We start from the raw sequence: 17,541 nt of genomic DNA on the forward strand, positions 1-17,541 counted from the left end.
AGCTGGAAGATATATATATATATATATATGTGTGTGTGTGTGTGTGTGTGTGTGTGTGTGTGTGTGTGTATATATATATATATATATATATATATATATATATATATATATATATATACACACACACACACATATATATATATTGTGTGTTTAATATTGCCTTGTAAGTATATGCAGAATTTCAATAAAATCATATATAATGCTGCAATAAAAAGAACAACACTCATTCTACACAGAATGCTAGCATGCCCCAAAGATGGATTTAGACTTCAAACTTTCTCCATGGTTTGCTAATTTTCTCTAAGTAGGGAGGTTTTGTCTTATTTTGTTTCAGATGGGAGAGCATTTGATCAAGCTGTGCCATATTAAACACTCTTTGTTTTTGGGATGCGTACATCAAACTGAAGGGAGGTAGGATTGCCGGTTGAGTGTACCTGTTGTGATAAGACAGAACCATTATCAGAGCTGTTTACAATGGAATATCCCTGTGCAATGAATTCTCTGTGACCTCTTTCAGCTTGCCGCCTCGGCAGGAGTTTGCTTGTTTTCCCTGCCGTTTCAAGGCCTGGGAATCAATTCATCTGCATCTTGTAGACCAATTGCTTGTGTTAACCACATTCCTACCCATGCCTATCATATAAAAGGTCAAGAAACAGGTAGGGAGGCAAGGAAGAATAAAGCTCTCACCCTATAATCTAGGCGGCCTGGAAATTACATACAGGTGTTTAGTACCCAGTGGAATTTGTGGGTGTTGAGTCACATCAGGAATCCATACCAAAAAATTGGAGTATAAACTACAGACGAGTACACAAAAATTAAGTTGTTAGAAACTCCCTATATTCATATTATTATTATTATTATTATTATTATTATTATTATTATTATTATTAACTCTACCACGTTCAGCATGCATTGCGCAGTTATTCAGCAAAAACCAACAGCTGGGAACACAAGAATGACTCAAACTACTAAAGGGATTGCTGCTTAGTTGTGAAATGGAAGTGTGGGTGAGCTGTTAGATCAGGTAAAGTGGCTTCTCACATCCTCCTTTTCCATTATAATCCCTTCTTCCAACTACTTCCCTCCTAGCTCCAACAAACATATCTGAAAATATATATCTGAAAGGAGTGTAAATGTCCCCCTCTCGTAGCCATGCTTAACATAAAACAAGACAGAAGTACTACTGGTCAGTCATAGGGCTGATCAGGATCAAAACCGGCCTGAGGTAATTCTAAGTAGTAGGCAAACCTAATTCTGGCGCCCCGCCCCCCAAATTTTGTCACCCGCCCACCCCCCACAAACCAGAGGCAGCTGTTGCAGAGGCTGCGGTGGCAGTGGCTGCGGAGGTGGTTGCAGAGGTGGCTGCGGAGGCCATTTTGGGCAATGGGACTCACGCGCATGCGCAAGGCTCGCCCGGCACGTAAGGCGGATGGGTGGCCCGTCCGCGCGAGTGATCAAACCCCTGTGCACAGGAGCCTGATGGGACTCCTGTGCACGCGCACGTACACGCACGGCTTCGCTCGCTCAGCGAACGAAGCCTTGCACATGCAATCGAAGCCTTGCACATGCGAACAGGAGTCCCATCGGCCATTTTGGGTGATGGGACTCCTGTGCGCATGCGCAAGGCTTCTGAAGCACAAAAAAAGCATGGAGGATGGCGGCACCATGGTTACACGGGAGCGCCTCGAGTGCACCCCCTGTAGGTGTGCGCCAGCGGAGACCGCTTAATTTGCCTCGCCCTTGGACCTCCTCTGATCAGGATATCAGGTTACAACCACACTCACTCTGAAGGCACAAGTTCACAGTCTGGGGGTCCTCCTGGACTCAACGCTGACCCTGGAGGTCCAAGTGTCGGTGGTGGCCGGGAAGGCCTTCACACAGTTAAAGCTTGTGTCCCAGCTGTGCCGATACCTTGAAAAGCCCGATCTGGCCATGGTAGTGCATGCCTTAGTCACACCCAAATTAGATTACTGTAATGCACTCTATGTGGAGCTGACCAAGAAGAGCATTCAAAAACTTTAACTGGTTCAAAGATCAGCAGCTAGATGGCTTACGGGGGCAGGATATATGGAAAGAACTACTCTGCTCCTGAAGCAGCTACATTGGCTTCCAGTTTGTTTCTGGGTGCAATTCATTTGAAAACCCGTAAATGGTTCAGGCCCAGCCTACTTGAGGGACCACATCTCCTCCTACCAGCCCTGAGATCACCAGGAGAGACCCTTCTCTTGGTCCCACTGCCGTTACAGGTGAGTTTGGTGGGAATGAGAGGGGGCCTTCTCGGTGGTGGCTCCACGGCTTTGGAACTCCCTCCCCAAATAGGTGCGATCAGTCCCCTCTCTGCTGGCCTTTCGTGCACAGGTTAAACCTTTCTGTGGAAGCAGGTCTTTTCTGACAATAGGAAATGACCAGGCTGCTACGAGTATGTCATCTCAAAGAAAGGTATGTCAGACCTGACAACTAAGCGAAGCGTTAGGATTTTTAGTACAACTTTTTATGGATGACCTCAGTAGCCTAAGGCCCAGGGAAATTTAGTGGTACATGTTGTATTCATTAAGTTTGTTGTATATGGTTTATATAACGAGTTATTGTTTATCATTTTTATTTTTTGCTTTTGGGTTATGTAATTTCTGTTGTTTTAACCATTGTTCGCTGCTTTGAGTCCCACCTATGGGAGAAAAGCGGGATAAAAATAAATAGATAAAATTGTGAAAACAAAATGGGGATACTTTGATCCTCTCTAGAGGCAAGATGAACAGAAATGAGTGGACTCCCAATTGCAAGAAAGGGGATTCCACAAGCCATATACAGTGTGATACCAGGCTATTCTTGGCAAGGCAGAAGGACCAATACATAACACTGTGGAAAGTGACATGGTTCATAAAAGCCCCAGCCAACAAAGTTGCTGAGAAACAGGTTTATACATGGCTAGTAGTTTGCCTTTCACTGGCTGGGTCACAAGCTGTTGAGGCCTGATACATCTTTCTGAAGAGGCTTAGAAATCAAGTCTTTGGCTGTATTGCTATGCACTGCCTTATCTTCAGCTTCCAAAAAGTCTTCAAAGCCAGTCCCAGTTAGACTATGCTACAAAAAGTCACTCCACCAGGACACTCAAGCCACTACTTCCTCCTCTTTCTATCAAGGATGAAAAGGGCTTCTTGGGTTTGCTAACTCTGGGGATACCAAAAGGAGACTTATCTTTAGCCAAGGTTCACTGCACGATTCTGTTTTCCTTCTCGGGATTTGTCTTCCCAAACGCAAAGGTAACGTATAAATTGGTTCTGTGGCTCATCAATGAGTTTTTAGAGGACTAGTCCTTTATGTAGAAGAGTAAATAAAGAAAAGCTGGTTCAACTTTTGCTCAGTCAGGGAGCAATATCCTTTGAGCACAGGCCTGCGGGCTAGTTCAGTGAATGCACAGCAATGCAAGCTGTGAAATAAAACAAAAATGGCAAAGGCAACACCAACCCTTTGCACAAGTCCATGTAAGAGGGTACTTTGTGTGCAGACTCGAATGAAATAAGGTAATAGTTATCAGTTTTGTTTATTCTACAAGGACGGGAGGAGGTCTTTTATCCTGAATATGCAGCTTGTGATATAAAAATCTGACTTGTTAAGTGTGTGGATTTGACAGCAGTTCTACCCCAAGGCTCTTTCCATTGATAGGTTCTCTCTATTATAAGCCTTCTCATCCCACACTTGCTTCTTCAGTCCAAAAGAAACCCCTACATATCTCCTTATCCTCTGCTCTTCCCTCTCCAAATAAATCTCAGCTCCACTGTAAGACAGGCCAACCTGACCTTCTGCAAAGCGGAATGAAAGACGTTTGAAAGAGATTCGGTCTCTGCCCGTCTGTTTGGGGAGCCAGCAAGCTGGCGGCTCCTTCCTTTACACCCCCATTGACTCCTGCCAAACTGCTCCTTCCCGGGCCCATGCGTTTGTCCTTTGGCGCCTCTCTGCTGCCTTCTCCCGACCCTGACAGGCCCCGACTTCAAAAGGCTTTGATCTTAATTTCAAAACCACCCTGACAATTAGTCGTGGGCGCTAATGGAGCTGCCATCGCCAGGGGGGCTCTCTGCTTTCTTCTCCCTCACCCGCCCTTTCCCTTCTTCCCAGCCGCAGAAAGGAAATCGCATTTGCCACAGCCAGATGGAAAGTGACGTGTGAGAATGTAGAAGGGATCCTAACATGAAGGCCATTCCTCTCCAGGGGGGTCCTGGGGCACCAGGCAGGAGCATCTGTGTGGGATTGGTAGTACCGCCACAGCACTCAAAGGACAGGCAGACTTCAGAGGAGAGGGATAAGCAGTTTCCAAGGAAGGTGCATGCCATGGGGAAAGGGAGGTAGCAGAGAACAGCAAGGAGAGATAAAATGGAAATTGGAAGGAAAAAGGAAGGAGACAGGAGGAAGAGCACTGTTATAAGCATCCCTCTTTTTGAAGACCCAACATGACCTTCTCTTAAACTCCCTTATAGTTTGCCAGACTATGGTATTTGACAATTGATGGCTCTCAGCTACTAAATGAGTGGAACTGTTCTGTTATCCAGGTGGAGGCCACTAGGGGCCACTAGAGAGAGAAGGATACTTCATTTTATGGGGAAGGGAGTTGAAAGAAGAAAACCATTTCCCCCATTTTCGCTGGTTATTCCTCCTCCCCCCTTCGCATATCATAAAGGAGAGTTGTTTCCATAACTGGCCCATGGATGGTGGTAATAACAGGAAAACAGGGAGAAATTGTTTTACTTCTTCAACCCACCCTCCACCCCCATAAAATAGACTATGCTTCTCTCTAGCGCCCTCGAGTGGCCCTGCCCAAATAATGGAGCAGTACCAAATGAGCATCCTTCATGCCTCTGCATAGCTGCGAAAGGAGGAACAGTCAACAGTTTAGAATCTAACCAGCAAGAAGTAGATATGGGATGTTTCAAGGTTACTCTGTTACTTGATGTTGTTTAATGATGCTGATTTCAGGCTCAGCATGGCCGCCTGACTTGTGCTGGATGGCCTGTCCTCTACATTTCAACTTTGTAACTTGCAGAATATTGTTTTTAATGTATCTAATTTCATTTTATGGAGCCCCTGGCAGCACAGCAGGTTAAACCGCTGAGCTGCTAAACTTGTCGACAGCAATGTCAGTGGTTCAAATCCGGGGAGTGTGGTGAGATCCCTCTGTTAGCCCCAGCTTCTGCAAATGTGAGTAGATCAATAGGTACCACTTTGGCGGGAAGGTAACAGCGCTCCATGCAGTCATGCCAGCCACATGACCTTGGTGGTGTCTACGGACAACTCTGGCTCTTTGGCTTAGAAATGGAGATGAGCGCCAACTTCCAGAGTCGGACTTAACTAGACTTAATGTCAGAGGAAAACCTTTACCCTTTACTTAATTTCATTTTAAATGATATATATTTGATATTGTTTTAGTAATATTCTTGTCAAAGAATTGGTATAGGCAAATATTTATGTCTGGTCAGCAGCTAGGAGACAACCTGTATTTTCTAACAACAACCACCTCCCCTGATGACAAACACCACCACTGCAAGTCTTTCAATGCTCATTATTGTTTTAAAAATAGGTGTTAATACTTTAATTGAATGCTCATTCTTTACAAGGGAAGCAACCCTCCAAAAGATTATGCCTATAACCTTCCTGCCAGACAATCCCAGAAGTTCAATATTCAGTCCGCATGGTAGCCAGTTGCAAAAGAGGGTAGAGCTTTTGCCTCTTTAATACTGAAGCTGATTGGGTAAATGTGCAGAATTCCCTCACTTATTAAATATGAGGTAGCTCTGTCCTCTTTTCCATTTGGCTACCTCATCATCCCTGAAAACCTTTCTGATCTGTTCCACCTTTCACACTCAGGCCTGGTTATGTTTTTGTTAGCAAGTCTTGTGACTTTGGTAAGATTTACACTGCAATATAATTCAGTTCAAAGCAGATAATCTGGATTCAGAAACTGGCTTATATGATAGTATAGAGGCCTTTTTTCTAAATTGGGGTGCTAGGCAGGGCCATAGCCAGAAAAAAATTCAGGGGGGGGGGGTCAAATCTTTTCTTTAGCAAATCATGAGCAGTAGTTGCATAACACAAAATAATTTAGAAATCAGGCTCCATCGCTAAACTTCAGTGGTTACTCAAAACAGATAAACTTTAGCAGACACTCATGGGAATTTGGTTAATCAATTAAAATTCATGAGTAAACTAGGTTTGTTTAAAACTGAAAAATGGGGGGGGGGGGGTTCCAACCCCCTCCCCCCCCCCCCCCAACTACAGCCCTGGTGTTAGGCATCAGTCACCTACAAATGATGGGCTGTAATTTCATACCCTCTGATATTTCACAGATGAAAACCAAAATGCATGTGGCTAAGCAACATTAAGAGTGCAGTCAAGAAGACAAAATACTCAGAAGAAACACACAAGCTTGGAGGAGCTGTAACAATTTGCTATCCCACTGCAGCAGTTAATTGAATACAATCTCCTTTTGCAAACTGTTTATAGTAGGTGAAGTAAACTGAGGACAAAGAGGGAAAGTGGGAGGAAGAGAGACTATCTGGGACATTTTAAAAGCAACTAAAATGAGGAAAAAATTGGGATTGCTCACAGGATGATCCATGGCAATTGGAGTAGAATCATGGCACTAAAACTGGGAAATGTGAAAGAGTCTCTGATTTGTCCTTGACTGTAAACCACAATGCTTACAACCAATAAAGTCCATACTGGAAGGCACTATCCTTGAGGCTGCCGACTAGAGGTGAGTATCTCTTATGCAAAATGCTTGGGATCAGAGGTGTTTTGAATTTGGGATTTTTTCCCTGGATTTTGGAATATTTTTATCTACATATGTGTACATAATGGGATATCTTGGAGATGTGACTGTCAGGAGTTCTATGCAGTCATAAAACTCCTGTTCTTGCAGACTCTAAGTGACTCTATTAGTCTATTAGTGACTCTATCAGTCAAGGAATCAGATATCAAAACAAAGATAGCTGTAATTTTTTGTTCTTGCCCAAATAAGTAGGAAGGGTTTTTTTCTCTTTTGTTGTAGCAGTATACAAAGTATTTACAAAATATACAAACTTTATATAGCTTCTTCTTATTCCTCACTCACAGCAGCAATTTTCCAACACACACTCCAAACCACCATTCAGCAACTTTCATCAAACTTACTCAGTATTACAACCTATATACCATTGCCATTGTATTAACTACCACCACACTCTTTTACAAGTTGCTAGGTCAGAGGTTTGAACTCTGCTATCACTTGGAAAATATCAGACAACTTCCAAATCCTGACAGTGACCCACGTCTAAAGATAAGATACCTTATAAGCATAGCCTGGGCGCTCCTGGTGGCACAGCGGTAAAACCGCTGAGGTGTCGAACTTGCTGACCAAAAAGTCAGTTCGAATTTGGGGAGTGGGGTGAGCTCCTGCTGTTAGCCCCAGCTTCTGCCAACCTAGCAGTTCGAAAACATGCAAATGTGAGTAGATCAATAGGTACCGCTCCGGCGGGAAGGTAACTGCGCTCCATGCAGTCATGCCAACCACATGACCTTGGAGATGTCTATGGACAACGCTGGATATTCGGCTTAGAAATGAAGATGAGCACCAAACCCCAGAGTCGGACATGACTAGACTTAATGTCAGGAGAAAACCTTTACCTTTTTTTTACACGTAGTCTGAATGTAATTTTATACAATATTTTAAATAATAATGTCCATGAAACAAGAGCCCTGCTCTTTGAAACTGCATTCTATGATCAGTGTAGACACATACTGTACAATGCTTTCATGGGCAGAATCACTGGGTTGCTGTGAGTTTTCTGGGCTGTATGGCCATGTTACAGAAATATTTTCTCCTGATGTTTCTCCATCTATGGCAGGCATCCTCAGAGATTGTGAGGTCTGTTGGAAACTAGTCAAGTAGGGTTTATCGATTCATTATTATAATTGTACCAGAGAAGTCAGCCATAGCAGAACACTTGACAAACCAACCTGAACACAGCATATTATTTGAGAACACAGAAATGTTTGACCACTCTAACAACCACCGTGCCACACTACACAGAGAAGCCATTGAAATCCATAAGCATGTGGACAATTTCAACAAAGGAGAAGGCAACCATGAAATCTACAAAATCTGGCTTCCAGTATTAAAAAACTCTAAAATCAGGACAGTACATAAAGAACAACATTCAAAAAACGGGAATTCCAGACAGGAAACAATCAGGGCCAGCTAACACCTTCCAACAAAGGATTCCCCCAAGTAGGAAGCAGCCAGGCTTTGAAGCTGCAAGGTCATTTAATGATAATCAAGGTGGCCAATTGCAACATTCACACTTGTCTCCAGCAGATAAGAGTTCTTTTCTCCCACCCTAGACATTCCACAGACATATAAACTCCACTTGTTTAGTTTCCAACAGACCTCACAACCTCTAAGGATGCCTGCCATAAATGTGGGCAAAATGTCAGGAGAGAATGCTTCTAGAACATGACCATACAGCCCAGAAAACTCAGAGCAGTCTAATTTCAATAGGGTTCACTATTATCCACAATTTCCCATAGTAAGTTCAGGAACATATCCCTCGCAGATATAGGGGTCGTACTGTATTTAACTTCCTCCTACAGTACAAATGAATCCCTAATTTATGGGTCTGAAGCATAAGGAGAACCTTGTTGAAGGAGATCAATATGCTCCTCCTTACTGTGGTCACCCAAATATCTTGTAGGAAGTCCACTAACTGCAACTGATTACCTGATCACCCCTTGCCATTATGATCAAGAGATATAAACATGACAGCCATAGATGGACCTGTCCTCCACACATTTTGCCCCTATGCAACTTTCCTTGGTCTCTCCTGTAACAATTTCCCATTCTCCCTCTGGTCCCATCCCGATGTATTCCTTTCCTTCCCTCCTCCCCCAACCCAAATAGACTCCTCACCCCTTTGACAGGAGCACCATGCAAATGTGGCTGCTTTATTAATGCGCCCGGCGCGAACGCCAGCTAATAAATATTTCATCACTGCTTCTCTCCCACCCTCCACACACACATGCACACACACATACATATTTTCTACTGTGCTTTATCCCTGTCACTTGTTTCCTGCCTTTTTCCCTCTCCTCTCAACCTCCTCGTTCTCTGTCTGTTTGAACATCTTTGGCCTGCAGGATATCAGGAATTGGGGAATGAGGGAAGAGAAAGGAGGTGCTGTGCTATTTCATACACACACACACAACCTGTCCCATATGGTTAACCACTAAACTTCACAAATGGAAAATCAGTGGGGGGAAAAGCTGCCTCCAAGACAATGAATCTGGGCTGGGTGACTCATTGGGTCCTTTAATAAAAGGGTGGAGGAGACAAAAAAGAATAAATGAAGGGTAACCCAGTAAATGGAGAAAGGAAGAAAAGCAAGCAGGTAGGACATGAAATCTAGGAAGAGCCAGTGGCCAATTGGTCAGAGGAAATGGGACGTAGCCACTGCTGTTAAAATGCTGATGGTTTAAAACATTCTTCAGAAGCACTGATGTTCGAAGTCTAAACTCCAGCCAGCTATGAAAAGAGATGGCGCTTTATTTCTTTATCTGAAACAAAAATGGTGGACCCAGCCTCTTCTGTGGAGCGCTGCAGCTTTGAGAGCTTGCATGTGACCAGACTGCCAAATTTGGTAATTACACTATATAACATGATTTTTGTTCCTGGGTTATAAATGTCATTTCCTAATTGGTCCAATCATACAAACATGGAAAAAGTTCATTAAACTGCAAAAACTTTCTTTTTGCGGGACATCCTGCAGCACATTTTGCTATTGTTTTTCAATGATTATCTCATAGAATCATGACCAATTCAACATAGTTTGTGGCAGCCATGAAAACAAAGTTTCTGGAGTATAACAAATACTTTTAAACTAAGTACTGCACAATTAAACAGGAAATAACACTTTCAAACCAGGAACAGAATGTTTTCCAAATTTGACTGGGACAATGGGAGAAAATTGAATGAGAGTGCTAGAATTCCATGGCACAGCTCTTAGTCATCCATAAGGCTTTCGGTTCAAGCCTTGCTTTCTCTAGTTCAGTGGTTCTAAACCTGTGGTTCCCCAGATGTTTTGGCCTTCAACTCCCAGAAATCCTAACAGCGGGGAAACTGGCTAGTATATCTGGGAGTTGTCACTCAAAAGACCTAGGGACCCACAGGTTGAGAACCACTGCTCTAGTTAAAATATATTTGGAAAAGATCACTAAGGAAGTGGTCTGTAAACACTTAGCAATGAATGTGATCATTGCTAATATTTATTTATTTATTTATTTATTTATTTATTTATTTATTTATATTACAATACTTATATCCTGCCCTTCTCACCCATAGGGGACTCAGGGCGGTTTACAATAAAACACAATATAAAAATATTACAGACAATTCAATCAATTAAAATTAAATAAATTACCCATTGATAAAAATATATCGGTATATTTAAATACACAATTGGTACACTTTGAGTCTGATAACTGGGCTGTCATTGAATTCTAGGATGGTAATAATTGATGCTGCTGTTATTGATCGAAGGCCTGGTCCCACAATAGTCAACACGGATTTACCAAAAACAAATTATGCCGGACTAATCTGAACTCTTTTTTCGATAGTGTTACAAGCTGGGTAGATGCAGGGAATGCCATGGATGTAGCCTATCTGGCCTTTGACAAGGTTCCCCATCATCTTCTGGCAAACAAACTAATCAAATGTGGGCTAGGCAAAACTACGGTTAGGTGGATCTGTAATTGGTTAAGCGAACGAACCCAAAGGGTGCTCACCAATGCTTCCTGTTCATCTTGGAAAGAAGAGACAAGTGGAGTGCCATAAGCAGGGTTCCGTCCTGGGCCCGGTTCTGTTCAACATCTTTATTAATGACTTAGCTGAAGGGTAAGAAGGCATGATCATCCAGTTTTCAGATGACACCAAATTGGGAAGGATAGCATCACTCCAGAAGACAGGAGCAGAATCCAAAACGATCTTAACAGATTAGAAAGATGGACCAAAACTAACAAAATTGGGGAGGGGGTTTGGATTAGATGACCCACAAGGTTTCTTCCAACTCTATGATTCTAAGAGTCCTAGATTGCATTGCTCACAGTGGGTTAGGCCAAGCATAAATGCAACTTTGTTAGTCTTTTATTACAGACTTAAGCACTTCAAGATCAACATCTTGCTCAAGCAACAAGTACAACTTGGGGGTATTGCTTTTGCATGGACTGTCACTTACAGAACTCCTAGCCAGACTTGGATATGCTGGTACGGGGATTATGGGGTTTGTAGCCAAAAAGAATGCTCCCAAGCTCTGGCAAGAAGCAAGCTGAATTGACATGCTTAACACTACCTTGTGCAGATTCTGAGCTGTCACAGAACCGAGTGCCTCACTCTTCTTGCCTTGTCTGCAAGAAGAGAGAAGGAGCTGTCACACCTCCCTCCCTCCCCTTATGCTATCCTCCACAATAAAGGAAGAGATGTTGAAGGATGTCATGGCCAAAGTTAGGTACAACTCAGGGAGCTCATCATATAAACACACAAGGCAGAACTAGTTGGCTCCCGAGTTCCCTGCTCAGCACTCACCTGGCCACAAGTGAGTTCCAAACTACTAATAAGGAAATCATTGAGGGACCAGGGCTTCATTAGTCTTTCCTTTCATCCTCTTTCTCTCTCTTTTTCTTTCACACACGCACTATGCTGCAAGGCTTTAGGGAGGATTCAGTGTGCAGCTACCAGCTGTATTATATCAACACACTCTCCAGCAAACTTCACACAATATCCAGTATGGTGTCATTACTAAGGCAATGGTGGGTGGAATTTCAAGGCTCCCTGAAGCAAGATAGTTATTCCAGTGTCTTTTGGACAGTGACAGAAGGGGAAGGTTAGGTAAACATCCACATGTGTTTAAAGAAGGGCACACATGAAAAGGCTGTGTGTATCTTTGCTGCATCCATGGATGGGCCATGTCCCTTGCAGATGCAAGGATTGGGAGAAGGAGCCGATGAATGTGCATGGAGTTCCATGTAAGGCAGAATTGTGTCCCAAACATAATTACCCCACCTTTGATGTGTCTAGGCTGACACATAATTCTTCTCACTGCAACACAAAGCAGGGCTGGTGGGGGAGCAAGGCCAATGCACACGAAGATGTGTGGCATCCACAATGTAGCACTCTCCTTGGTATTTTCAAGGCAGGGTGCCTTTAAACCGATGCCTTTAATTAACTCCATGAGAGGACAGCACAGTGGCTGGCTGCAAGACAAAAACGTCACAGGCGGGGTTTGGCCAAGGTGGGGGGGGGGGGGGGGGGTAGCTCCGATTTCTTGGAGCCAGTGATGTAGACAACTGAAATAGACAGCCATTTGCATAGATTAAGGAAGACGAATATATCCAGCCCGCAGTGCTTTCTAAGTTTTTCTGCAACTGATTACTTGGATGAAAAGGCAATCCAATTTTAAATGGGAAAGCAGCTTGACCAATCTCCCAGGCGATCAGTTCGCAATAAAAATTTCAGAAACATCTCCAGTGGCACACATGTTTCTCTCCACGAGACTCAGACAGAGCCCTATACAGATGAAATCTGTATTGTACTAAGTACCCTTAATCTTTATTTGTTGTTCTCTACTACCTTTTCTCCATTGAGCTCAAGAAGCCTTGCTTCCTCCTTACTTTCATCCTCACAAAAGCAAAGGAAGACTTTGGGATGAAGGACAGGCCCATAGGCCTCCAGTGAGTTCTCAGGACACATTTGGAAAAACCTGAGCTGAGCCCAAGGTTTTGGCTTCTGCCCAACATGACTTAACAGTGAAGCATCAGTTGGTTTAATGTCATGGAAGGGTTTCCACTATAGCACTTGGACCAGCTTTTTCTGTGATGGGAGAAGAGCCCCATCCCGCCCTTTCTTCTATGGGTCATTTATTATGTTGAAAAAAAGATGAAAAATACAGTATTATTTTGCAACAAGATAATTGTAAAGCAGATTTCCCAAATACACAGGCACCTCATCCTGAAAAAGACAAAAGCCATACACAAACTGTGAATTGCTCCTGCTTTGCACTCTGTATCTGAGGTGGTACCCCGTAGGTGTCAGTAGTTCTTATCTTGGTGATAAGAACTCAGAGATAATTAATCTCTGAAGTGTAAAGAAACAAAATGATCTATTCCTCATCAAATTTGTGTTTGCCAAAAGTCGTATCTCCTGAGCACTGCTTTTTGTATCAAGTTTACAGTAATTACTGGTTTGTGAACTGTGAGAGCTTCTGCTCCTGCACATTACCATTCCAAAAGTCTGTTTCTGATTCACATATTTATCTTTCCCTATATTTTCTCAACTGCACATCTGCAGACCAATGCACTTGTAAAAATGGTTGCATTTTTATATCCAGCTGCACATGAGGAAAAAAAAAGTCCTGATTTGCAACTGATAGAGCAGCTATATTAGCGATGGGCTAGTCTAGTGCAGTGGCTTGAGCACTGGACTAAAAGCTATAGATAAGGATTTGAATCCCTGCTCAGCCATGGAACCCCACTGGATGAGCCTGGGCAGGTCACACTTTCTCAGCCTCAGAGGAAAACATTAGTAAACCCCCTCTGAACAAATCTTACCAAGAAAACCCTGTGATGGGTTCATCCTAGGGTCACTATAACTTGGAAACTACTTGAAGGCACACAGCAGCTGAAACAACAACAATTAATTAAGAGCATAAACTAGCAAAGGCATTAAAGAAAACAATTATTTGGAGTTTAGGGCTCTTAAACTTTAACCAATGCAAACCAATGCTGAACGGCAAACTGCTCATGAAAGTCTATAGCATTTGAAAAGCAATTTCTAGGAAGTAATTCAAACTAGGTTTATTTGTGTGTATCTTCAAGGCCTAAATGCCCTAAAGCAGTGGTTCTTAACCTGTGGGTTCCCAGATGTTTTGGCCTTCAACTGGTAAACTGGCTGGGATTTCTGGGAGTAGTAGGTCAAAGCACCTGGGGACCCACAGGTTGAGAACCACTGGCCTAAAAAGACCAGATCTTAAGCAGGATCAACCTTGGTTAGTACTTAGATGGGAGACCACCAACAATACCAGGTGCTATGTGAAACATTTGAGTGAAAGGAACTGGCAAAACCACATCTGAGTATTCATTACCTTAAAATCTATGAAATGTATGGGGTTGCCATAAGGAAAACTGAAAGCATGCATGCAGAAATATCCACACACTCACATACATATTCCTTAGGTAAAGAATACTCTGCGGTGGTTTTGCCAGTTCCTACCTCTGAAATATAGCCTACAGCATCTGGCATTCACAGTGTCGGTCTCCCATCCAAGTACTAATCAGGGGTGACCCTGCTTAGCTTCCAAGATCAAATTCCTTGTGCGGAGTTAAGCACATTTTGGGATTCTGGCCATAGTTTCTATGTATCTTTCAGAAGTAAAGAAGTGTAGGCACTACAATGAATATAGAGTTTATTAACAGCCCTTTTCTGACATTTACTCCCACAATATTAGCATCATCTGAAAGGAAGTTACTTGTTGGTCCTATTTCCTTGGCTTCCTATCTCCCGGCTTCATTTTCATCCATGTGCTGCAGGGATAATTTCTGCAGCAGAGTCTTCACTTTACTTATGTAGCCTCCCACACATAATTCAAAACGAATTAGTATGTACAGGCCTGAGTTTAAATCAGATTTAAATCTAGAAGTGTATAACTTGTAAAAAAAGTTGATTGAATATGCACGCCTCTAAAATTATAAGTATTACAAAACTGAATTGTGTCCATCACATTTTGGACTTCATGCCCTCCAACCTCCCCAATTTACCTGTAACAGCTTTTTTTAAATCCAGGAAATAATTGCACCTAATGTTATCTTTGAGGAAATTGATAAGATAGCCCATTGAAAAACTATGTCAGTTGTAAGAATTCTTGAACATATATCATTCAGTGTATAGTTTTAAGTGAACCAAATCAATTCACACTCCTTGAATAGTACACAGAATAATTAGAACATAAATAATCCTTATGAATGTTATGGACTGGAATGTTATGATAGTTGTCTCAGCATATATAAAATGAAAATAAAATGCATATATCAATATGCATTTTAGATTAAAGTGCATACAGAAACATGTACATTAGGGTTAAGTGCATATTTCAAGGAAAGATACGTTCCAAAAATTTGAGAATCAAGGGTTTCTTTAAAAAAAATTGTAAATCGACACAAGACCAGGAGAGAAGATAAATGGCTCAGTGTGTTAAAACTGACATGGACACAAAACAAAGTGATGAGTGTAGGCTATCATCAGTCACCTGCTAGATGTATTGTTCTTTACACTTCACCTGCCCTCATCCCCTATTAAGAGTGTCTAGAATATAACAGTGCAGTGCTAACAATGTTAGTGTATGCTTTAAATCAACTGATTGAAATTATACTTTGGATCAATGTCTAAGTTCAGATCAAGATTTTTGTCATTTTTAATGCCTACCAATCAGCTACCCATGGGTGCACTAAGGTAGTACCTACAACCATAACACCTTTAGGTGCGAAAATATAGACTATCAGCTCTAAAAGCATCTGCCATTCATGCCATGATGGAAGCATGAATTAGAAAAACTGAAGTAACTTAGTTATAAATGTTTGTTAAAAAGTACTACATCTGATGTTAATCAAATTAGAATGGTGTGGAATACAGGGCTGGTCATCCTATTTGAATCAGCAAATTGGAAACTCTCCTTGTTTCAATATCAAGAATTTAGATTTCAAGCTAAGTTTGCTTCAGCAAAACTGTTTCAGCTGTACAGGACACTAGTATCACTATCATTTAGAAAGGCTATAGCAGTGGTTCTCAATGTGTGGGTCCCCAGGTGTTTTGGCCTACTATTCCCAGAAATCCCAGCTAGTTTACCAGCTGTTGGGATTTCTGGGAGTTGAAGACCAAAACATCTGGGGAGCCACAGGTTGAGAACCACTTGGCTAAAGGTCTGCTTTGGCTAAAGATTGGTTGTGTACTATCATTTATTTTGTTGTTGTTGTTGTTGTTGTTGTTATGGTTATGTATATCCCTTTTCTCTCTTAATGGAGAAAAAAGCATTAAAAGATAATACAGTTCTGTACCTTTCTCCCACTATGGGCCCTAAAGTGGTTTGCAATATGAATTAAACTAAAACACAATTATAATAAAAGCAATGTTTTCCAGGGGCATATGATATGATGTGAGCATGAATAATTAACCCTTTTGGGACAGTATTTTATAGTCTCCAGCTGTCTTGATTTGGCAGGCAGTCCCAATTAAATCTCAGTTCTCCCATTTTTAATCTGTTTTAAAATGCCCCAGTTTTTCTACCTTATTCTGCCTTATTCCCACATTTCATCTTTGTCCTCACCTTACTTCAATGTGTTCAAAAGACATTAACTTAACTCAGTGGAGAAAAAGAAGTTGCCCTTCCCTGTACGATCCGGCAAAAGCAAACTGCTGCAGCCTCTATCGCAGTGGTTCTCAACCTGTAGGCCAAAACACCGGGGACCCACAATTCCCAGAAATTCCAGCCAGTTTATCAGCTGTTAGGATTTCTGGGAGTTGAAGGCCAACACATCTGGGGACCCACAGGTTGAGAAACACTGCTCTAGTGTCTTCTGGTTTATTCATAATATTTGCCCTCTTGATAACACTGCAGTGTTGTTTGGCCACACAAATCATATTTTCATGTTTCATCATGGAGGAAATGTATGCTGTGATCTTACAAATCATATTTTTAAAATATATAAATGAGATGTTTTCATGAGATATGTTTCTTCCCATAGATTTCGTTAGTACACTTCATCTATGTGTCTGTATAATGATACAGACACAGACATGAAATGTAATACATGAAATGTAATAAGGGGTTGGTTTAAAATGGAATTACTTTGTCACGAAAGAATGTGTGTCTAAAAAATGAGTCACCAACATGAAATGTTTGGAAATCTGTGATCTAAATCATGGCCAGCAAGACTTTTGCCTCCCAACAGTTCTTACACCACAACTTCCATCATAATATCACATGAAAGCTGACTGGCACAACCTAGGGATCACAACCAGACACAGTGAAGATATCTGCCCTTGCGCTTTGCTACTCTGTTGCTGAATACGCATGCCCATTGTGGAAAACATCTCACCACGTTAAAACAGTGGATGTGGCTCTTAATGAGACATGCCACATCATCACATGATGTCTATTCCCTACACCACTGTAGAAATTATACTATTTAGCTGGTATTGTACCACCTGACATCTGTTGGGAAGTAGCAGGCAATAATGAAAGGACCAAGGCATCGACATATCTGTCCCATCCTCTGTTCAGATATCAGCCAGCTAACCTTAAATCAAGAAATAACTTCCTAAGATCTACAGAGATACTCGCAGGCACATCTCAGCAAACGCGAGTCCAAAAGTGGCAGGCCAGAACCAAGAACCTCAATCAGTGGCTGATATCAGATGAGAGACTCCCCCCTGGGCACACAGTAGACTGGGCGAGTTGGAAGATGCTGAACAGG

General features: G+C 42.2%; 1 protein-coding gene across 2 annotated transcripts in view; it reads right to left on the reverse strand.

Moving 5' to 3' along the window:
- nxph4 (neurexophilin 4) overlaps nucleotides 1-17,541 on the reverse strand; it is a 168,902-nt gene that overhangs the window by 101,783 nt on the left and 49,578 nt on the right. The window lies entirely within an intron of this gene.

This window comes from Anolis carolinensis, chromosome 2 (assembly GCF_035594765.1).
Source record: "Anolis carolinensis isolate JA03-04 chromosome 2, rAnoCar3.1.pri, whole genome shotgun sequence".
NCBI lineage: Eukaryota > Metazoa > Chordata > Lepidosauria > Squamata > Dactyloidae > Anolis > Anolis carolinensis.